The following is a 23,639-nucleotide window of genomic DNA, read 5'->3' as shown; positions in this document are numbered from 1 at the left end:
TCCAGTCCCAGCACCATCCACCCCCCATCCAATCCTGGCTCTATCCACCCCACGCCAATTCCATCCCAGCTCCATCCATCCCACCCCAATCCCATCGCAGCTCCATCCATCCCACCCCAATTCCATCGCAGCTCCATCCATCCACCTCAATCCCATCCCGGCTCCATCCACCCCACCCCAATCATATACCGGCTCCATCCACCCCACCCCAATCCCATCCAGTGGCTGCATATGATGGGCACAGATGGGCTGCAATTGATGTTTTTCTTTTTTTTACAGTTTGTTTGCACCCCCCTCCAAGAATTGTGAGCACCAGCCGCCACTGATCTCTTGTATCGTGTCTGCAGTCTCTGACCATCTCTTGTATCGTGTCTGTAGTCTCTGACCATCTCTTGTATCGTGTCTGTAGTCTCTGACCATCTCTTGTATCATGTCTGCAGTCTCTTACCATCTCTTGTATCATGTCTGCGGGTCTCTGACCAACTCTTGTACCATGTCTGTATTCTCTTATTATCTCCTGTATCATGTCTGCAGTCTCTGACCATCTCTTGTATCGTGTCTGTAGTCTCTGACCATCTCTTGTATCGTGTCTGTAGTCTCTGACCATCTCTTGTATCGTGTCTGTAGTCTCTGACCATCTCTTGTATCATGTCTGCAGTCTCTGACCAACTCTTGTACCATGTCTGTATTCTCTGATTAGCTCCTGTATCATGTCTGCAGTCTCTGACCATCTCTTGTATCATGTCTGCAGTCTCTGACCATCTCTTGTATCGTGTCTGTAGTCTCTGACCATCTCTTGTATTGTGTCTGCAGTCTCTGACCATCTCTTGTATCATGTCTGCAGTCTCTTACCATCTCTTATATCATGTCTGCAGTCTCTGACCAACTCTTGTACCATGTCTGTATTCTCTGATTATCTCCTGTATCATGTCTGTAATCTCTGATCATATCCTGTATTATGTCTGCAGTTCTGATCATCTCCTGTATCATGTTTGCAGCCTCTGACCATCTCTTGTATCATGTCTGCGACTCTCACTCTGTGGAAGGTGCTCCAGAGCCCCCTCCACATTAGAGTTTCCATTTTAAATACAAGTTGGAACTCTGTGATGTAAAAGGGAATGCAGTGGACTCTGATATAAAGGTACGCTTTGGTCACCAGAGCCCCCCCCGTTCCCTTACATTAGAGTTCCCCTTTACACCAAAGTCTGCAGGTTCCCCCTTAGATCATGAGCCACAACATTCCCCTTTATATCAGAGTTCCCTTGCACTGTAAGGGGGAATCCTGCACACTCTGATATATGGGGGAACGCTGTGCTGGCTGGGTTATATTAACCTGACCTTCATGTAAATGGAGAAAAATATGCATGTAAAGAAGAATTGGTTAGAGAAAATTCTATAAATGGTGAATTCATAGTTCATAGAATTTAAAACTCTTAATATATGCAATTTATACAGTTAATTTTTATCTCTTGAATTATTTTTCCCATTATTGATGTGAATGGGGCCTTACAAAGCCTAGAGCCGCCTTTGATACTAGATTCATCTAGGCCTTAGATTCCGAGACCACAGGCTCAGCCCCTTAGCAGTCCCTGTAGTGCAGTGGCTCCAAGATGGAGACCCAGTCACTAAGTGGGGAACATGAACAGGTGAGGGAGGTCCTGGTAGCCTGTTCCCTCACTACCAGGGCCACCATCACCAACTCCACTGATTCGCAGTACATATAGCTTTATTCATAACCTCTTACCACTTGTTACTCTACATTTCAGTCTCCATAAACCAGAGGTTTAGACAATGTTTCTAGTTCCTAGTTCTTGTAATATACCATAACGAATCATTACTATAATTCATTCATTTCCTCTTCCCAGTAAATGACATGGACAACCTCTTTTCGAATTGAAATCCTTTATTGAACACTTAGTAAATTACATTTGAGGTAGTGGGGTGGGTGGGTGCTTCTACCACATCCCCTTGAGTTGCACCTTGATATAGTGTGGTGCTTTACCCCATAGGGTTCTGATGTGCTTACAAACACATACTAGGCCAATTTATAGACAGGATCTAATTAACCTACCAGCATATCTTTGGAGTGTGGGGGGAAACCGGAGTACCCGGAGGAAACCCACGCAGGCACAGGGAGAACATGCAAACTCCAGGCAGATGGTGTCGGGATTTGAACCAGCGACCCCATTTCTGCTAGGTGAGAGTGCTAACCACTCCACCACTGTGCTGCCCCTTGGCGGCCCATGTAATAATTCCCAGCTCCTGGGCCGCCGTTGGACTGCTGTTCTGACTATCACTGGAGATTCTCACTGTATGTAATCTGTTGACACTCGTCCCACTCACTCCCTGTCTGCTCTAGGCTGCAGATGGGCATCGATCAGGCTGCACTGATGGCAATGGTGAGCCTGCTGCACTGATGGCAATGGTGATGCTGCTGCACTGATGGCAATGGTGAGGCTGCTGCATGGAAGGCAATGGTGACGCTGCTGCACTGATGGCAATGGTGACGCTGTTGTACTGATGGCAATGGTGAGGCTGCTGCATGGAAGGCAATGGTGAAGCCGCTGCACTGATGGCAATGGTGAGGCTGCTGCATGGAAGACAATGGTGACGCTGCTGCACTGATGGCAATGGTGAGGCTTCTGCATTGAAGGCAATGGTGAGGCTTCTGCACTGATGGCAATGGTGAGGCTTCTGCACTGATGGCAATGGTGAGGCTTCTGCACTGATGGCAATGGTGAGGCTGCTGCATGGAAGGCAATGGTGAGGCTTCTGCACTGATGGCAATGGTGAGGCTGCTGCATGGAAGGCAATGGTGAGGCTGCTGCACTGATGGCAATGGTGAGGCTGCTGCATGGAAGGCAATGGTGAGGCTGCTGCATGGAAGGCAATGGTGAGGCTGCTGCATGGAAGGCAATGGTGAGGCTGCTGCATTAAGGGTTATTGGTGAGGGTGCTGCATTGATGGCAATGGCGAGACTGCACTGATGTGGGCTAATGAGGCTGCATTGATGGCACTTGTGAAGCTGCAGATTGGCACTGACCCTTATTTTGCTTCAAAGTTCTTATTTAAAATTTAAGTTTTTTTTTTTCCTTAAACCTCCCTCTTAAAATTAATGTGCGTGTTATACGTTGATAAATACGGGTACTTTGTTTTCTCTATAGTCATTCCAATCCCTTTGGTATTTTTAAGTTTTTTTTATGTTTCGATGTCTTTATCAACTTTAGCCAAAAACTTTTGTATTTGAGATTTTTCTTTGTATTCTGACACATCTTTGAATGGACTCAATTTTTATTTTAATTCAGCTATTTTTGTGGCTATTTTTTGGAGTTGGAGCAGTGTGACCGCATGCAAACGGAGGTGTGCCAGAGTCACAGGTCTAAGGAGCCACCTGGCCTTCACCACAGCCACTGGAGGTGTGCATGTTGCGCTGCAAGGCAGCTCCGAGGTTGCGGCTCTCCAGCACACCCGTGCGGGCACAGTGCATCCAAATAGGCATAATATTACCTAGGATCAGGTCCACTGACATCAATGCTTGGGGGTTAATATTGCTTCTACTGACACCAATGCTGGGGATTTTTGCACCCACTGACACCATTGTTGGTGGTTACTATTATGTCCACTGACCTCTTATCCTTTACATGCAAGGAAGCTTCCATCTTAATTTCTGCTTGATCTGCAGTTCTCATGGTGTTGTGTTGGTGATCAGCTATGACACCAGCCATAAGATGTGTTTATAGTTTGGTTGAAAGCAACCTGTTCTGCTTTAAAAGTGCCCTATAATATGATACAAGGTACTTTTGAAAATTGATAGTCCTTCAGTCTGTTAGATACCCTACCACCCGGTTCTGGCAACTAGCTAGGTGCCCTGCCTCCTGGGTTTGGAAGCTGGCTGAGTGCCCTGCTGCTGGGGTCTGGAAGCTGGCTGAGTGCCCTGCTGCTGGGGTCTGGAAGCTGGCTGAGTGCCCTGCAGATCAGATTCTTTAAGAAGTACAACACTTGGATCTTGCAGCTCCACAAGACAGAACATATCCCAATGCTGGGATCATCACTATTTGCAGGCTTAACTTAGAGTCCCTTTACTGTTTTTCATTTTACCAGTCACCCAGGTCTTTCCAAGGAATTGGTTCCCCAGCATAGGTCCCCTAATACGCTTGGAATTGCAGAGGCACACATTACAACTGGATCAGGATGGAAATCTGCCCTCGCCCAGAACACCTCTACTACTGAAAACTGTACGTGTAAGGGAATTTTGACAGTGACCCAGGTCTTACCAAGACAATGGTTCCCCCAGAAAAGGTCCCCTAATTCCCTTGGAGTGGCAGGGGCACACATTACATCTGGATCAGGGCAAAAGTCATATGGAAATCTGCCCTCACCCAGAACACCTCTACTACTGGAGCTGTACGTGTAAGTGGATTTTAACAGTCACCCAGGTCTTACCAAGACATTGGCTCCCCCAGAAAAGGTCCCCTAATGCCCTTGGAGTGGCAGGGGCACACATTACAACTAGATCAGGACAAAAGTCATATGGAAATCTGCCCTCACCCAGAACACCTCTACTACTGGGGCTGTACGTGTAAGTGGAAGGGATTTTAACAGTCATTCAGGTCTTACCAAGACATTGGTTCCCCAGCAAAGGTCCCCTAACACCTTTGGAGTCGCAGAGGCACACATTACAACTGGATCAGGACAAAAGTCATATGGAAATCTGCCCTCACCCAGAACACCTCTACTACTGGGGCTGTCAATAAAAAGCAGAAATCTGGACCACCAAGCTTTGGCACAACATAAGCAAATAGCTCATGAAAGTTGTCTATGGGAATCTAAGACCAAACGGGTAACCCATGCCAGGCATGCAACAAGCACAGAGATGCGGGGGTATTAGACCTCTGGAGCTGGTGATATCTTGACCATAGTACCAGAGACTGACTGGGCAGCAGGCACAAAACTAGCAGAGGCAGGCTGGGCAACAGGTGGTATATAAGCAACATCAGGCTTGTCAGCAGATAAAGAATCAGTGGCATATGGCTAGGCAACAAGTGAAATACCAATGGATTCAAGCTGGACAGCAGGTAAAGGGTTAGTAGAGTCAGAGTGGACAGTAGGTAGAGGAGCAGTGTCATCAGACTGGATAGCTGGTGGCGTATCAGGCTGGTCAGTTTGTAAAGGATCAGTGGAATCTGGCTGGGCAGCAGGTTAAGTACCAATGGAGTCCAGCTGGATAGCGGGTAAAAGATTAGTAGTGTCAGGCTGAACAGTAGGTAGAAGATCAGTGGCATCAGATTTGATTGCTGGTGGTGTATACAAGAGGTCAGGTTGATCAGCGGGTAAAGAGAGGCCCCGGAATGAAGGACGGAAGGGAGGTAGAGAAGGGGATGGACATGACAGGGTGACTAAGGGAGGATGGTAAGGGGTTAAGCTGTGGGAAGTAGAACTTCCGAGGGGGAGGCTCTGCGCTTCAGTGTGTGGAGGGGCGGAGCTTTTTAAAGGAAGCGGGCGGAGCTAACAGGGCAGTGCGAGGAAGAAGCTGAAGGAGGAGGCAGTTTTCCCACCCGCCCTTCCTATTTGTATGGCATGATGGTTGGTGGTGGTGGTGTTTTTGTTTTTTCTTTTATTCTTTTTCAGGTTTTGTGTGATGGTCGTCATATGGTTTTCACTGACAGAAGTTGTCTCTGAGCGGTCACAGCTGGAGGCCTGGTTATGTTAAAATGGGTAACGCAGTGAGTTGATTATTTGGGGAATATGTTGGGTCACCGTCAGAGATCACCAGACTGGGGGAAGTTATTATATGTTAAATGTTAATGGTTTTATATATATATATATATATATATATATATATATATATATATATATATATATATATATATATATTATTATTATTATTATTATTATTATTATTATTATTATTATTTTTTATTTTTTTTGGTTTGGAGTAATTTATTGAGTAATAAAGGCTGTTATGGCCATTATACTCCAAAGAAGGTGTGGTGTCTTCATTTAGGTGGCAAGTTGGAAGGGGTTTTGGGGTATAGTGGGTAACAGGAAATTGGGAAGCGAACAATTAGTCTACACTGGTCAAGGATCAGTGGAATCTGGCCGGGGAGCAGGTGAAGTAGCAATGCAGTCAAGCTGGATAGCAGGTAAAGGATTAGTAGAGCCTCTATGTGCTGGGGAGAGAGGGAGGAAAGGAGGTTCTGTGCACTTCATTCTTTCTTTCTCCCCCCCCTCTCATTCATTTCTTTCTTTCCTTACATCTTTCGTTCCATCTTTCCTTCTTTATTTCTTTTCATCCTTCCTTCTTTCTTTCTCTTTCCATCTTTCTTTCTGCATCCATGCCCCTTTATTTCTCTCTTCCTGTGACAGCCTGTCAGACTTGGTGGTATCTGTGAGTGCAGCTTCCCTGCACAGCTCTGCAGAAGTGGAAATGCCTTTTAGGTGAGCACAATAGAGGCAGCGCTGGTGTATCATTCAAGTGCTCACCAACCAGATGGTGGATAAAAATGCAGAGTAGTTTTAGAAGTGAGCCTTCTTCTTACTTCTTCTATTTTTTTGGCGTCTCACGTCCTATAAAAAGAAGAGAAAATTAGTTCTGATACACTTATCTTAAAATTACATATTTTTTTTTAAGTTACCCACTTGCCAACCAGCCGCTGTCATTATACTGCAACAGGTCGGCATGATCCCGCGAGCCACCGTAGCTGTATGTCGGCTCCTATAAGTGGCACAGCAGGTACACTATACTCTGGGGGTGTCGATGCTCATGACCGGCGGTCGCGATGACTGCCAGGCACGCGCGCGATTGTGGGCACGAGACCTGTGAGTGTAAACACACAAATCCCTGTTCTGTGAGGAGAGGAGAGGAGAGACAGATTGTCAGTTCTTAATAGCCAAGAACCATGATCTGTCATTTCCTATAGTCAGTCCCCTCACCTTACAGATAGAACACACAGTCAGGGGACACAGTTAACCCTTGATCGCCCCCTAGCGTTAACCCCTTCCCTGCCACTGACATTTACACGGTAATCAGTGCATATTTATAGCACTGGTCGCCGTATAATTGTCAATGGTTTCAAAAATGTGTCCGAAGTGTCTGCCATAATGTTGCAGTCCCGATAAAAATCACAGATTGCTGCCATTACTAGTAAAAACAATAATAATAATAAAAATGCAATAAATCTCTCCCCAATTTTGTAGATGCTATAACTTTTGTGCAAACCAATCAATATACGCTTATTGCGATTTTTATTACCAAAAATATGTAGAAGAATACGTATCGTCCTAAAACTGAGGAAAAATTAGCTTTTTAAAAAAAAAATTGGGATATTTATTATAGCAAAAATACAAAATATTGTGTTTTTTTTCAAAATTGTTGCTCTTTTTTTTGTTTATAGCGCAAAAAATTAAAAACGTAGAGATGATCAAATACCACCAAAAAAAAGTTCTATTTGTGGGGAAAAAAAATTGTTTGGGTACAACATCCCACGACTGCGCAATTGTCAGTTAAAGCGACACAGTGCCGTATCGCAAAAAAAAAAGGCATTTATGCTTATTGGTAATTGAGCAGCCAAATCTTCGGTGGTATAGCAGGGTCCCTTGGAGGGCTGATGGAAAGTCCCTCCAGTTGTAGGAACGATGTGGGGACCTGCAGTGGTATAGCAGCTTCCCTTGGAGGGATGATGGGAAGTCCCTCCAGTTACTGAAGTGGTGTTGGGACCTGCGGTGGTACAGCAGGGTCTCCTGGAGAGAGTGCTTTTTTTTAATAGTACTACTATTCCTTTATATTGGCTTTTGGTATTTACAAATGCAGCAATTTAAAAAATGATGAATGAAAGGTTTAGAACCGGGAAAAAAGATAAAGAGTACATTTATATACAACTATATAGATCGGACCAAAATGAGGGACAAATGAGGAGGAAAGAGGGACATAGGGACTTTTTTTGAAATCAGGGACAGTCCCTCGAAATCACGGACAGTTGGGAGCTATGTTATGGTATGGAATATAGTTGTAGTCCATCTATCCAAAAAACTAAGGGACTATACTCACTTTAGAAGGCATTTCCGGGGCTCCCTTTGTCATATTTGCCGCATCTGGTGCACAGATCTTTCCTGCAGGCGCAACTGGTGCACGGATATTTCCTGCAGGTGCAACTGGTGCACGGATCTTTCTGCGCAGATCAGTCATGTGTGCATCTTTCAGAAATAAACGCTTGCAACTGTTGGTGATTGCCGCATCTGGTGCACGGATCTCACCTGCAGCCGCAACTGGTGCACGGATCTTTCCTGCAGGCGCAACTGGTGCACGGATCTTTCCTGCAGGCGCAACTGGTGCACGGATCTTTCCTGCAGGCGCAACTGGTCCACGGATCTTTCTGCGCAGATCAGTCATGTGTGCATCTTTCAGAAATAAACGCTTGCAACTGTTGGTGATTGCCGCATCTGGTGCACGGATCTCACCTGCAGGCTCAACTGGTGCACGGATCTTTCCTGCAGGCGTAACTGGTGCACGGATCTTTCCTGCAGGCGCAACTGGTCCACGGATCTTATTGCGCAGATCAGTCATGTGTGCATCTTTTAGACATAAACGCTTGCAACTGTTGGTGATTGCCGCATCTGGTGCACGGATCTCACCTGCAGGCGCAACTGGTGCACAGATCTTTCCTGCAGGCGCAACTGGTGCACGGATCTTTCCTGCAGGCGCAACTGGTGCACGGATCTTTCCTGCAGGCGCAACTGGTGCACGGATCTTTCCTGCAGGCGCAACTGGTCCACGGATCTTATTGCGCAGATCAGTCATGTGTGCATCTTTTAGACATAAACGCTTGCAACTGTTGGTGTTTGCCGCATCTGGTGCACGGATCTCACTTGCAGCTGCATCTGGTCCCTGGGAGGACAGATCAGTCATGTGTGCATGTTTGCGTTTGGAAAGGCTGCGACTTTTGGTGGTTTCCGCAATTAGTGCACGGATCTGTCCTGCAGGCGCAACTGGTGCACGGATCTTTCCTGCAGGCGCAACTGGTGCACAGATCTTTCCTGCAGGTGCAACTGGTGCATGGATCTTTCCTGCAGGTGCAACTGGTGCATGGATCTGTCCTGCAGGTGCAACTGGTGCATGGATCTGTCCTGCAGGTGCAACTGGTGCATGGATCTGTCCTGCAGGTGTAACTGGTGCATGGATCTTTCCTGCAGGCGCAACTGGTGCACGGATCTGTCCTGCAGGTGCAACTGGTGCACGGATCTGTCCTGCAGGCGCAACTGGTGCACGGATCTTTCCTGCAGGTGCAACTGGCGCATGGATCTTTCCTGCAGGTGCAACTGGTGCATGGATCTTTCCTGCAGGTGCAACTGGTGCATGGATCTGTCCTGCAGGTGCAGCTGGTGCATGGATCTGTCCTGCAGGTGCAACTGGTGCATGGATCTTTCCTGCAGGCGCAACTGGTGCATGGATCTTTCCTGCAGGCGCACCTGGTGCACGGATCTTTCCTGCAGGCGCAACTGGTGCACGGATCTTTCCTGCAGGCGCAACTGGTGCATGGATCTGTCCTGCAGGTGCAGCTGGTGCATGGATCTGTCCTGCAGGTGCAACTGGTGCATGGATCTGTCCTGCAGGTGCAACTGGTGCATGGATCTTTCCTGCAGGCGCAACTGGTGCATGGATCTGTCCTGCAGGCGCAACTGGTGCAGGAAACGATCTTTCAGTCTCCATTGGTTCAGGTTGCGAACGTCTAGTCCTCACTGGTGCAGGAAACGAGCTTCCAGTCACCACTGGGGCAGGAAACGATCTTTCAGTCTCCATTGGTTCAGGTTGCGAACGTCTAGTCCTCACTGGTGCAGGAAACGATCTTTCAGTCTCCATTGGTTCAGGTCGCGAATGTCTAGTCCTCACTGGTGCAGGAAACGAGCTTCCAGTCACCACTGGGGCAGGAAACGATCTTTCAGTCTCCATTGATTCAGGTCGCGAACGTCTAGTCCTCACTGGTGCAGGAAACGAGCTTCCAGTCCTCACTGGTGCAGGAAACGATCTTTCAGTCTCCATTGGTTCAGGTCGCGAACTTCCAGTCACCACTGGTGCTGGAAAAAAACTTGCAGCTGCCATCATGTTATCTTTACATCTCAGTTCCTATAAATAGAGATAAAAATTGGTTATTTTCCACATATTTTAAAAGGTGTGTGTATGTATTGTGATCACTAAAATTGTTATTTTCAACATAACACAAGGTCTTTTTTTTTTTTTTTGCTCCCCTCCCCCACAATTGTGCAATATGGAGTTGTAAAGTCAGTTTTTTTTCCTCTCTACGTGTTCTCCTGTATATGTGATGGGGAGATGTCTACATGTTCTCCTGTGTATGTGTGAAGCTGAGATCTTTACGTTTTCTCCTGTATATGATATGTGATGGTGAGATCTCTATGTGTGCTCCTGTAGACGTGTAATGGTGAGATCTCTACATGTTCTCCTGTGTATGTGTGATGGTGAGATCTCTACGTGTTCTCCTGTATATGTGTAATGGTGAGATGTCTACGTGTTCTCCTGTATATGTGTAATGGTGAGATGTCTACGTGTTTTCCTGTATATGTGTGATGGTGAGATCTCTACGTGTTCTCCTGTGTATGTGTGAAGCTGAGATCTTTACGTTTTCTCCTGTATATGATATGTGATGAGGAGATCTCTACATGTTCTCCTGTAGATGTGTAATGGTGAGATCTCTACATGTTCTCCTGTGTATGTGTGATGGGGAGATCTCTACGTGTTCTCCTGTATATGTGTAATGGTGAGATGTCTACGTGTTCTCCTGTATATGTGTAATGGTAAGATCTCTACATGTTCTCCTGTATATGTGTAATGGTGAGATGTCTACGTGTTCTCCTGTATATGTGTAATGGTGAGATCTCTACATGTTTTCTTGTATATATGTGATGGTGAGATCTCTACGTGTTCTCCTGTGTATGTGTGCTGGTGAGATCTCTAGATCTCTGTGTTCTCCTGTATATGTGTGATGGTGAGATTTCTACATGTTCTCCTGTCTATGTGTGATGGTGAGATCTCTATGTGTTCCCCCCACCCACATAATTTTTATATAAGAAACTTGTATTTAGGATGGAAATTATAGTTGGCTTGTACTTACCTCAGATGGTATTGGTGTCCCAATGACCTGTGCCGGCACCTGCTGTGGTACATGATGGTATGTCACTGGAGTGGTGTCAGGACCTGCGGTGTTATGGCAGGGTCCCTCGGAGGGTTGATGGCGAGTCCCTCCGGTTACTGGAGCGATGTCAGGACCTGCGGTGTTATGGCAGGGTCCCTCGGAGGGATGATGTAGAGTCCCTTCGGTTACTGGAGATTTCTCAGGACCTGCGGTGTTATGGCAGGGTCCCTCAGAGGGCTGTTGGAGAGTCCCTCTGGTCACTGAAGTGTTATCAGAACCTGCGTTGTTATGGCAGGATCCCTCGGAGGGCTGATAAAAAGCCCCTCCGGTTTCAGGAGTGGTGTCGGGCCCTGCGGTGTTATGGCAGGGTCCCTCGGAGGGCTGATGGAAAGCCCCTTCGCTCAGTGGAGCGGTGTCAGAACCTGCGGTGTTATGGCAGGGTCCCTCGGAGGGCTGATGGAAAGCCCCTCCGCTCACTGGAGCGGTGTCAGGACCTGCGATGTTATGGCAGGGTCCCTCGGAGGGCTGATGAAAAGCCCCTCCAGGTAAGAGAGTGGTATCGGGCCCTACGATGTTATGGCAGGGTCCCTCGGAGGGCTGATGGAAAGCCCCTTCGCTCAGTGGAGCGGTGTCAGGACCTGCGGTGTTATGGCAGGGTCCTTCGGAGGGCTGATGGAAAGCCCCTTCGCTCACTGGAGCGGTGTCAGGACCTGCGATGTTATGGCAGGGTCCCTCGGAGGGCTGATGAAAAGCCCCTCCAGGTAAGAGAGTGGTATCGGGCCCTACGATGTTATGGCAGGGTCCCTCGGAGGGCTGATGGAAAGCCCCTTCGCTCAGTGGAGCGGTGTCAGGACCTGCGATGTTATGGCAGGGTCCCTGGGAGGACTGATAAAAAGTCTCTCCAGTTATGATAGTGTTGTAGAGACCTGCGATGTTATAGCAGGGTCCCTGGGAGGACTGATAGAAAGTCTCTCCATTAACAACACTGATATAGGGACCTGCGGTGGGATAGCAGGGTCCCTGGGAGGGCAGGTGGAAAGTCCCTCCAGTTATGGGAGTGTTGTAGGGACCTGCGATGTTATAACAGGGTCCCTCGGAGGACTGATAGAAAGTCTCTCCGTTTACAACACATGTATAGGGACCTGCGGTGGCATAGCAGTGTCCCTGGGAGGGCTGATAAAAAGTCCCTCCAGTTATAGGAATAGTGTAAGGACCTGCGTTGGTATGGCAAGGTCCATCGGAGGAAGGATGGAAAGTCTCTCCGTTTACCATAGTGGTATGTGAGGGCTGATGGTAAGTCCCTGCTGTCCCTGGAATAGAATAGGGACCTGCGGTGGAATAGCAGGGTCCCTGGGAGGTCTGGTGGAAAGTACCTCCAGTTACTGAAATGCAGTAATTATTCATGTTCCAGGAACAGAGAAGTGTTGTCTTTGTCGCTAGTCCGTCACTATAAAGCTCAGGTATAGTCCGTCACTATAAAGCTCAGGTATCTGTAGGAAAGAAAAAGAATGATAAATATGGAGGGGGACATGGGGGGGGGGACACAAATTCTTTATAAAACATATTGAAAACCCAACCGAATTATGGAGAGAAATCTACCGCCAGGAGGGTTAGCAAAAAATGAAATCCAGCAGAGGGCAGCACTGCCTCATACTGTATGCCCGCTGCCCTCTGCTGGATTTCATTTTTTTGCTAACCCTCCTGGCCAACGGTCATGTGATGTTTTTTTGTTTTTTTTGTAACTTTATTCAACATGCTGTATGTTATGTAATGAACATGTAATGTTATGTAATGGGCGCTTATGTTATGCAGTGATGAATGGTTGGTAAATAGATGGATATCAGAATCATTTATATCTCACAGCCACGTCCTTGTCAAGACCCATCGCCCTATGTAATGCAATGACTTGTCTATGTACATATTCTATATGGCTAGCTGCAATTTACTGGCTCATATTGTCTTTGTATTGCAGGACTCTAAATAATTGGTCACATGACACCCAGCAGAGGGCAGCACTGCCTTATATGGACTCTGACCAACTGACAAGTTTTTTTATAGCCTTATATTTGCCTAGATTTGATAAATCTTATGTTAATATGCAAAATTCTGTAATCTCAGATGGTGATGTGCATACTGAGTGTAGCTCTGTCCCCAGAATCCAGGAGAGCAGAAGCAATGAACTTACCGCTGAACATCTGACACCCAGCACCAACTTTTTTTTTTTTTGTTTTTTTTCCTCAAAAACTTTATGTAGTGTATGTTCAGTGACAAACATGTAACAACATATAATGTTATGTAACGGGAGCTAATGTTATATATTAGTGTTAAAATATAAAAATAAAAATATTGAAAATATAAAATAAAATATTTTTTAAAAAATCTGACAGATATGGGAATCATTTCTAACCCACAGCCCACAGGAGCCAAAATGAGACAAAGGAGCCACAAGAAGGACACATGGGCCACAGAAGCAACACGGGGGTAACAAGAAGGACACAGGAGGGGCACAGGAGGGATACAGGGGTCACATGAAGGACGCAGCAGAGACACAGGTGAGAAACGGGAGTCACAAGAAGGACACAGGTGGGACACAGGAGTCACAAGAAGGACACAGGTGGGACACGGGGGTCACAAGAAGGACACAGGTGGGACACGGGAGTCACAAGAAGGACACAGGTGGGACACGGGAGTCACAAGAAGGACACAGGTGGGACACGGGAGTCACAAGAAGGACACAGGTGGGACACGGGAGTCACAAGAAGGACACAGGTGGGACACAGGGGTCACAAGAAGGACACGGGTGGGACATGGGAGTCACAAGAAGGACACGGGTGGGACACAGGGGTCACAAGAAGGACACAACAGAGACACAGAAGGGACACAGGGGCCACAAGAAGGAAATAGGAGGGCCACAGGGGCCATAAAAATGACTTGTAGTGCTGCCAGCCTTTGGCCCAATTGTACAGGTCTTTGCTGTTTTTATTATTTTACATTTTTTTTTGTATTTCTAAATGTCACCAGGGTGTTGTGTTTTTTGTTTTTTGTTGTCAATTTCAGTTGTATGCAACCATCTATTGGCTATAATAATACCATTAATTATAATAAATAATTATATTATTATTATTTATATAATTTCATTATTATTATTAGGTTTATTTCTAGGTTATTATTTATTACTTCTTCTAAGAGCAGGTGTATTAAATTGTACTGTAATTGTACTGTCTGCCCTCATGTTGTAAAGCGCTGCGCAAACTGTCGGCCCTATATAGATCCTGTATAATAATAATAATAATAATAATATTTATTTGGTTTATTTCTAGGTTTTTGTTTATAAAATCCTACATTAGGCTTTACCAGGTTTATTTCTAGATTAATTGTTTTAAAATCTTATATAAGCTTTATTTGGTTTAATGACTTTAATTTATGTTTTATATGTAATTGTGCCCAACCATAACCAAAATGTATAGTAAAAAAAAAATCAATGATAACTTTATCATTAAAATCTTAACTTTGACTTTTTTCGATTTTTTTTTTTAAAACGTTATTATTTATATAATGTTATATAATCTTTATTAGGTGCAATGATTTGTTAGTATGGAGCCCCCCCCCCCCCGGGATCTGCTGTGGGATGTCAGATTTTTCTTTGTTGTCTGATGAAGAGATGAAATCACTGACCAAAAATAACCTGCTGGTGTCCTGCACTTCCCACATTGAACACTAGATGTCGCGGTGTACACTGTGTTGTATTGGGAACGTTTGTTTGGGTGGAACACTTTATTCCGGTCATGTGTTCCCCGGTGTAGTGTCACAGTTTGATGCCTATCACAGGATGGTGCGGAAGTGACGTTGTTGCGTACTGCGCATGCGCGATGCGCTCCAAACGCTCGCGCCGTGCGTTCCAACATAGTTTCGGCAATACAGTTCAGCGAAACCATCACATAATGTTACGGAAGTGATGTTACACACAACACAAACACGGGCCACGTTGTTGCGTACTGCGCATGCGCGATGCGTTCCAAACACTTGCGCCGTGCGTTCCAACATAGTTTCGGCAATACAGTTCAGCGAAACCATCACATAATGTTACGGAAGTGAAGTTACACACAACACAAACACTGGGCCGTTCGTTACAACACTAATACTTCCCTTGTTACCTAGTAGGTTTTGCATTGCTGGGACTTGTAGTGCCTATCCTGAGCTACATGCTTCAATGTTCAGTGTCCTCATCCCTATCCCCATGCTTCAATGTTCAGTGTCCTCATCCTTATCCCCGAGCTTCAATGTTCAGTGTCCATCCTTATCCCCGTGCTTCAATGTTCAGTGTCCTCATCCCTATCCGCGAGCTTCAATGTTCAGTGTCCTCATCCTTATCCCTGTGCTTCAATGTTCAGTGTCCTCATCCCTATCCCCATGCTTCAATGTTCAGTGTCCTCATCCCTATCCGCGAGCTTCAATGTTCAGTGTCCTCATCCTTATCCCCGAGCTTCAATGTTCAGTGTCCATCCTTATCCCCGTGCTTCAATGTTCAGTGTCCTCATCCCTATCCGCAAGCTTCAATGTTCAGTGTCCTCATCCTTATCCCTGTGCTTCAATGTTCAGTGTCCTCATCCCTATCCGCAAGCTTCAATGTTCAGTGTCCTCATCCTTATCCCCATGCTTCGATGTTCAGTGTCCTCATCGAAGCAGGGGGATAAGGATGAGGACACTGAACATTGAAGCTCGCGGATAGGGATGAGGACACTGAACATTGAAGCAGGGGGATAGGGATGAGGACACTGAACATTGAAGCTCGGGGATAAGGATGAGGACCCTGAACATTGAAGCAGGGGGATAAGGATGAGGACACTGAACATTGAAGCTCGCGGATAGGGATGAGGACACTGAACATTGAAGCAGGGGGATAGGGATGAGGACACTGAACATTGAAGCTCAGGGATAAGGATGAGGACACTGAACATTGAAGCACAGGGATAAGGATGAGGACACTGAACATTTAAAGCTTGCGGATAGGGATGAGGACACTGAACATTGAAGCACAGGGATAAGGATGAGGACACTGAACATTGAAGCTCGCGGATAGGGATGAGGACACTGAACATTGAAGCATGGGGATAGGGATGAGGACACTGAACATTGAAGCACAGGGATAAGGATGAGGACACTGAACATTGAAGCTCGCCGATAGGGATGAGGACACTGAACATTGAAGCACGGGGATAAGGATGGACACTGAACATTGAAGCTCGGGGATAAGGATGAGGACACTGAACATTGAAGCACGGGGATAAGGATGGACACTGAACATTGAAGCATGGGGATAGGGATGAGGACACTGAACATTGAAGCTCGGGGATAAGGATGAGGACACTGAACATTGAAGCATGTAGCTCAGGATAGGCACTACAAGTCCCAGCAATGCAAAACCTACTAGGTAACAAGGGAAGTATTAGTGTTGTGACGCACGGCCCAGTGTTTGTGTTGTGTGTAACTTCACTTCCGTAACATTATGTGATGGTTTCGCTGAACTGTATTGCCGAAACTATGTTGGAACGCACGGCGCAAGTGTTTGGAACGCATCGCGCATGCGCAGTACGCAACAACGTGGCCCGTGTTTGTGTTGTGTGTAACATCACTTCCGTAACATTATGTGATGGTTTCGCTGAACTGTATTGCCGAAACTATGTTGGAACGCACGGCGCGAGCGTTTGGAGCGCATCGCGCATGCGCAGTACGCAACAACGTCACTTCCGCACCATCCTGTGATAGGCATCAAACTGTGACACTACACCGGCTCATTGTTTATGTTGTGCACACAGTGTGTGGTGGGTGGACGAGGTGTGATCGGTGTGTTCTCCTCAGATGTGTACGGGATCCCCGGTGACAGATCATTCAATGAGACTCGTTATATCACCGGACACAGGGACACATGGGGCACGCGAGGGGGCCCTAAGATGGGCATGAGGGCAACAAGAAGCATACAGGAGGGGTACAGGGGCAAAAACAAGGACACGGGGGTACAGGGGCAACAAGAAAGATAAAGGAGGGGGTAAAGGGGCAACAAGAAGGTCTCAGGGGCCACAAGATGTAGGCGAGAGGGGCAAAAAGAAGGATACAGGAGGGGCTCAGGGGCCACACAAAGGATATAGGTGGGGTACAGGGGCAACAAGAAGGACATATGAGGAGTACAGGGGCAACAAAAAGGATACAGAAGGGGTACAGGGGCCACAAGAAGAACACATGAATAACACAGGGGCCACAAGAAGGATGCAGGGGGGCACAGGGGCAATACGAATTATACAGGAGGGGCAATAAAAAGGATACAGGAGAGGCACAAGGGCAATAAGGGTATAGGTGGGGCACAGGGGCATTAAGAAGGATACAGGAGAGGCACAGGGGCCACAAGAAGAACACAGGAATGACATAGGAGCCACACGTAGGACACAGGAGGGGCACAGGGGCCACAAGAAGGAGACCGGAGGGGCAATAAGAAGGATACAGGAGGGGCACAGGGTCAGTAAGAAGGATATAGGAGAGGCACAGAGACAATAAGAAGGATACAGGAGGGGTACAGGGGCAACAAGAAAGATACAGGAGGGGCAACGAGGAGGCTACAGGAGGGGGTACAGGGGCAACAAGAAGTATACAGGAGGGGTACAGGATCAATAAGAAGGATACAGGAGGGGCACAGGGGCCACAAGAAGAACACATGAATGACACAGGGGCCTCAAGAAGGATACAGGATGGGCACAGGGGCCACAAGAATGACACAGGAGGGGCACAGGAGCCACAAGATGTAGACGAGAGGGGCACAGGGCCACAAGAAGGAGACCGGAGGGTCAATAAGAAGGATACAGGAGAGGCACAGGGAAAATAAGAAGGATACAGGAGGGGTACAGGGCCAACAAGAAGGATACAGGAGGGGTACAGGGGCAACAAGAAGGATACAGGAGGGGCAACGAGGAGGCTACAGGAGGGGGTACAGGGGCAACAAGAAGTATACAGCAGGGGTACAGGGTCAATAAGAAGGATACAGGAGGGGCACAGGGGCCACAAGATGTAGGCGAGAGGGGCAAAAAGAAGGATACAGGAGGGGCTCAGGGCCACACAAAGGATATAGGTGGGGTACAGGGGCAACAAGAAGGACATATGAGGAGTACAGGGGCAACAAGAAAGATACAGAAGGGGTACAGGGGCCACAAGAAGAACACATGAATGACACAGGGGCCACAAGAAGGATACAGGAGGGGTACAGGGGCAATACGAATTATACAGGAGGGGCAATAAAGAGGATACAGGAGAGGCACAGGGGCAATAAGGGTATAGGTGGGGCACAGGGGCAATAAGGGTATAGGTGGGGCACAGGGGCATTAAGAAGGATACAGGAGAGGCACAGGGGCCACAAGAAGAACACAGGAATGACATAGGAGCCACACGTAGGACACAGGAGGGTCACAGGGGCCACAAGAAGGAGACCGGAGGGGCAATAAGAAGGATACAGGAGGGGCACAGGGTCAGTAAGAAGGATATAGGAGAGGCACAGGGACAATAAGAAGGATACAGGAGGGGTATAGGGGCAACAAGAAAGATACAGGTGGGGCAACGAGGAGGCTACAGGAGGGGGTACAGGGGCAACAAGAAGTATACAGGAGGGGTACAGGGTCAATAAGAAGAAAACAGGAGGGGCACAGGGGCCACAAGAAGAACACATGAATGACACAGGGGCCACAAGAAGGAAACAGGAGGGGCACAGGGGCAATACGAATTATACAGGAGGGGCAATAAAGAGGATACAGGAGCGGCACAGGGGCAATAAGGGTACAGGTGGGGCACAGGGGCAGCAAGAAGGGCACAGGGGCCACAAGAAGAACACCGGAATAACACAGGAGCCACACGTAGGACACAGGAGGGGCACAGGGGCCACAAGATGTAGACAAGAGGGGCACAGGGGCCACAAGAAGGAGACAGGAGGGGCACAGGGTCATTAAAAAGGATATAGGAGAGGCACAGGGACAATAAGAAGGATACAGGAGGGGTACAGGGCCAAAAAGAAGGATACAGGAGGGGCAACGAGGAGGCTACAGGAGAGGGTACAGGGTCAACAAGAAGTATACAGGAGGGGTACAGGGTCAATAAGAAGGATACAGGAGGGGCACAGGGGCCACAAGAAGAACACATGAATGACACAGGGGCCTCAAGAATGATACAGGATGGGCACAGGGGCCACAAGAAGGATACAAGGGGGGCACAGGGGCAATACAGATACAGGAGGGGCAACAAGAAGGACACAGGAGGGGCACAGGGGCCACAAGATGTAGACGAGAGGGGCACAGGGCCACAAGAAGGAGACCGGAGGGTCAATAAGAAGGATACAGCAGAGGCACAGGGACAATAAGAAGGATACAGGAGGGGTACAGGAACAACAAGAAGGATACAGGAGGGGTACAGGGGCAACAAGAAGGATACAGGAGGGGCACATGGGCAATGAGGAGGCTACAGGAGGGGGTACAGGGGCAACAAGAAGTATACAGGAGGGGTACAGGGTCAATAAGAAGGATACAGGAGGGGCACAGGGGCCACAAGAAGAACACATGAATGACACAAGGGCCTCAAGAAGGATACAGGAGGGGCACAGGGGCCACAAGAAGGATACAAGGGGGCACAGGGGCAATACGGATACAGGAGAGGCAACAAGAAGGGCACAGGAGGGGCACAGGGGCCACAAGAAGAACACAGGAATGACACAGGGGCCACACGTAGGATCCAGGAGGGGCACAGGGGCCACAAGAAGTAGATGGGAGGGGCACAGGGGCCACAAGGAGACAGGAGGGGCACAGGGTCAATAAGGATACAGGAGGGGCACAGGGGCTTCAAGAAGGATACAGGAGGGGTACTGGGGCAACAAGAAGAACAAAGGAGGGGTACAGAGGCAACAAGAAGGATACAGGAGGGGTACAAGGGCAACAAGAAGAACACAGGAGGGCTACAGGGGCAACAAGAAGAACAGAGGAGGGGCACGTGGGCAACAAGAAGGACACAGGTGGGATAGAGGGCAATAAGAAGGATAAAGGAGGGGCACAGAGGCCACACAAAGGATACAGGAGGGGCACAGGGACAACAAGAAGGGGTACAGGGGCAACAAAAAAGATTAAGGAGGTGTACATGGGGTAAATAGAAGGATACAGGAGGGGTACAGGGGCAACGAGAAGGACACAGGAGGGAAACAGGGGCCACAAGAAGAACACAGGAATGACACATGGCCCACGTGTAGGATACAGGAGGGGCACGGGGGCCACAAGAAGGATACAGGAGGGGCACTAAGAATGCACAGGAGGGGCATAGGGCAACAAGGATACAGGAAGGGCACAGGGGCCACAAGTAAGACACAAGAGGGGCACAGGGGCCACAAGAAGGACACAGAAATTACACAAGGGCCACACAAAGGATACAGGAGAGGCAGAGGGGCCACATGTAGGATACAGGAAGGGCACACAGGCAATAAGAAGGATACAGTAGGGGCACAGGGGCAATAAGGATACAGGAGGGGCACAGGGGCAATAAAAAGGATATAGGAGGGGCACAGGGGCAACAAGAAGGATACAGGAGGGGTACAGGGGCAACAAGATGGATACAGGAGGGGCACAGCAGCAACAAGGATACAGGAGGGGCACATGGGCAACAAGAAGGATACAGAAGGGGCACAGGGGCAACAAGAAGGATACAGAAGGGGCACAGGGGCAACAAGAAGGATACAGGAGGGGCACAGGGGCAACAAGAAGGATACTGGAGCGACACAGGCCACACAAAGGATACAGGAGGGGCACAGGGGCAACAATAAGGATACATGAGGGGCACAGGAGCCACAAGAAGCATACAGGAGGGGCACAGGGGCCCCAAGAAGGACGCAGAAATGACACAAGAGCCACACGTAGGATACAGGAGGGGCACAAGGGCAATACGAAGGATACAGGTGGGATACAGGGGCAAAAAGAAGGATACAGGAGGGGCACAGGGGCAACAAGAATGATACAGGAAGGGCACAGGGGCAACGAGAAGGACATAAGAATGACACGGGCCACAAGAAGGATACAGGAGGGGCACAGCAGCAACAGGAGGGGTACAGGGGCAACAAGAAGGATACAGGAGGGGCACAGGGGCAACAAGAAGGATACATGAGGGGCACACCATTTACTGCCCTTCTGACACTGTACACTGCTCTACTGACACCATTTACTGCTCTACTGACACCGTCCTACTGGCTGACAGTGTCCACTTTTATGGTAGGCTATTTTCACTGACATTTCTTTTATTAATCGAATCATATTTTATGGGTACACTAAATGCTTTTGTTTTATTTAATCATGCCCATTTAACCCCCCCCACTGTTAATGCAATTTGGCTATAGCAACTGTTCACTGTAGCACACTTCATTACTACTCTTTTTGGGTAACCCGAGGTATTTTACAATCCTATAGCGTGTACTACAAAAAATTGCCATGCGCCGTGAAAATGTTCGGGTTTGGCTTGAAGAAAAGACCTTCACCAACTGACAAGTGATGCCAGCTTTGAAAATAACTGTCAAATGTCTAAAAATAGACTAGTACATAACATAAGCACCCATTACATAACATTACTGACAGCCACATGCTGCAATTTTCTGCCTGTTTATATAAAAAATATATATTTTATATCTTATATTTGCCTAGATTTGATAAATCTGATGTTAATGTGCAAAATTCTGTAATCTCAGATGGTGATGTGCATACTGAGTCTAGCTCTGTCCCCAGAATGCAGGAGAGTAGAAGCAAATGGTCTTACCGCTGCGAGGAGTCAACAACATCTGACGCCCAGCAAAAGGTGCAGCTGCCTTATATGGGCTCTGACCAACTGCCGCTGACCTTTGACCTTCACCAACTGCCGCTGACCTTTGACCTTCACCAACTGACGCTGACCTTTGACCCTCACCAACTGACAAGTGATGTCATCTTTGAAAATAACATAATATTACTGACATCTACATGCTGCAATTTTCTGCCTGTTTATATAAAACAATATATATTTTATATCCTTATATTTGCCTAGATTTGATAAATCTTATGTTAATGTGCTAAATTCTGTAATCTCAAAAAAAAAAAAAAATTCTGTAATCTCAGATGGTGATGTGCATACTGAGTGTAGCTCTGTCCCGAGAATCCAAGAGAGCAGAAGCAATGAACTTACCACTGAACATCTGACGGCCAGCAGAGGGCGCAGCTGCCTTAGAAAATCAACGTTTTTTTTTTGTTTTTTTTCCTCAAAAACTTTATGTAGTGTATGTTCAGTGACAAACATGTAACAACATATAATGTTATGTAACGGGAGCTAATGTTATATATTAGTGTTAAAATATAAAAATAAAAATATTGAAAATATAAAATAAAATATTTTTAAAAAAATCTGACAGATATGGGAATCATTTCTAACCCACAGCCCACAGGAGCCAAAATGAGACAAAGGAGCCACAAGAAGGACACATGGGCCACAGAAGCAACACGGGGGTAACAAGAAGGACACAGGAGGGGCACAGGAGGGATACAGGGGTCACATGAAGGACGCAGCAGAGACAGGTGAGAAACGGGAGTCACAAGAAGGACACAGGTGGGACACGGGAGTCACAAGAAGGACACAGGTGGGACACGGGGGTCACAAGAAGGACACAGGTGGGACACGGGAGTCACAAGAAGGACACAGGTGGGACACGGGAGTCACAAGAAGGACACAGGTGGGACACGGGAGTCACAAGAAGGACACGGGTGGGACATGGGAGTCACAAGAAGGACACGGGTGGGACACAGGGGTCACAAGAAGGACACAGGAGGGATACAGGGGTCACAAGAAGGACACAGGTGGGACACGGGAGTCACAAGAAGGACACAGGTGGGACACGGGAGTCACAAGAAGGACACAGGTGGGACACGGGAGTCACAAGAAGGACACGGGTGGGACATGGGAGTCACAAGAAGGACACGGGTGGGACACAGGGGTCACAAGAAGGACACAGGAGGGATACAGGGGTCACAAGAAGGACACAACAGAGACACAGAAGGGACACAGGGGCCACAAGAAGGAAATAGGAGGGCCACAGGGGCCATAAAAATGACTTGTAGTGCTGCCAGCCTTTGGCCCAATTGTACAGGTCTTTGCTGTTTTTATTATTTTACATTTTTTTTTGTATTTCTAAATGTCACCAGGGTGTTGTGTTTTTTGTTTTTTGTTGTCAATTTCAGTTGTATGCAACCATCTATTGGCTATAATAATACCATTAATTATAATAAATAATTATATTATTATTTATATAATTTCATTATTATTATTATTATTATTAGGTTTATTTCTAGGTTATTATTTATTACTTCTTCTAAGAGCAGGTGTATTGAATTGTACTGTAATTGTACTGTCTGCCCTCATGTTGTAAAGCGCTGCGCAAACTGTCGGCCCTATATAGATCCTGTATAATAA

General features: G+C 47.3%; 1 long non-coding RNA gene across 2 annotated transcripts in view; it reads left to right on the top strand.

Annotated features, from left to right (window-relative positions):
- LOC143923681 (uncharacterized) overlaps window positions 1–22,259 on the top strand; it is a 42,519-nt gene extending 20,260 nt beyond the window's left edge. Inside the window, exons 2-4 of one of the 2 annotated variants that reach the window (XR_013261761.1) lie at window positions 2,360–2,451; window positions 13,117–13,696; window positions 21,929–22,259. This is a non-coding gene — a long non-coding RNA (uncharacterized LOC143923681). The remainder of the gene's footprint in view (window positions 1–2,359; window positions 2,452–13,116; window positions 13,697–21,928) is intronic. The other variant, XR_013261760.1, reaches the window with a different exon arrangement.
- The last annotated feature ends 1,380 nt before the right edge of the window (window positions 22,260–23,639 follow it).

Source organism: Lithobates pipiens, unplaced genomic scaffold, assembly GCF_037356315.1.
Source record: "Lithobates pipiens isolate NorthernLeopardFrog02 unplaced genomic scaffold, aLitPip1_a1.2 Scaffold_22, whole genome shotgun sequence".
NCBI classification, from domain to species: domain Eukaryota; kingdom Metazoa; phylum Chordata; class Amphibia; order Anura; family Ranidae; genus Lithobates; species Lithobates pipiens.
The sequence above is the reverse complement of the archived record's forward strand: the minus strand, read 5'-3'. Positions and strand labels throughout refer to the sequence as shown.